Source organism: Onychomys torridus, chromosome 6 (assembly GCF_903995425.1).
Source record: "Onychomys torridus chromosome 6, mOncTor1.1, whole genome shotgun sequence".
Classification (NCBI taxonomy): Eukaryota; Metazoa; Chordata; class Mammalia; order Rodentia; family Cricetidae; genus Onychomys; species Onychomys torridus.
In genome coordinates, this window is record NC_050448.1 from 98,284,784 (window position 1) to 98,285,511 (window position 728).

Consider the following 728-nt stretch of genomic DNA (forward strand, 5'->3'; position numbering starts at 1 on the left):
TAGAGGATTTAATGAAAGGTGGGCGGACACATGGTTGACACTGAGTAACTAAGTCCTGCCACCTTATTTGATACAGCTATTTTCAGGAGAGCAGGGGAACATTTTCTCTCTCTCTCTCTCTCTCTCTCTCTCTCTCTCTCTCTCTCTCTCTCTCTTTTTTCAATCTTAAATCAGGTTAAAGGAAAAGACTTCACTGCTTACCTGCTACAGTTTAGGAGTGTAATCTAGTGAAAACCACAGGATATTTAGAAATGTAGTAGGTGCCAAGCCTCACACTTCTGCAACATTCTAAGAGTAAAAGGCACTTTACTGGTGGGCAAAATTGTCTGGGATTCAAGTTCCTCCAAGAAGCCAATATTTCCCATACATTTTTGTATACATCCTTTTCTCCATGCTGCTACTAACAGACTCTTCTTCATAATCAGTGACAAAGCAGTATCCTGAATTTATGCTCCAAACCAGGTCTGTGTGGAGTGGATCAAATGTACTTGCTTCCCATCTAAGGAACTCAACATAAGAAATAACCTGTGGGATGAGGTCACTTCTTTACTTCAACACCCCGTTTCCGACAGTGGTCTCAAAGGCCCACAAGGAAGGCTTAGGAGCTAGCTGCCTCCTGTGATGTTCCCTCAAACACAGGCTTTGTCCAAACCTAACTACATTAGGAACACGGCTTCCTTAGATGCAGAGGTTAATTGACTTATACACACTCACATAGTATCATGACC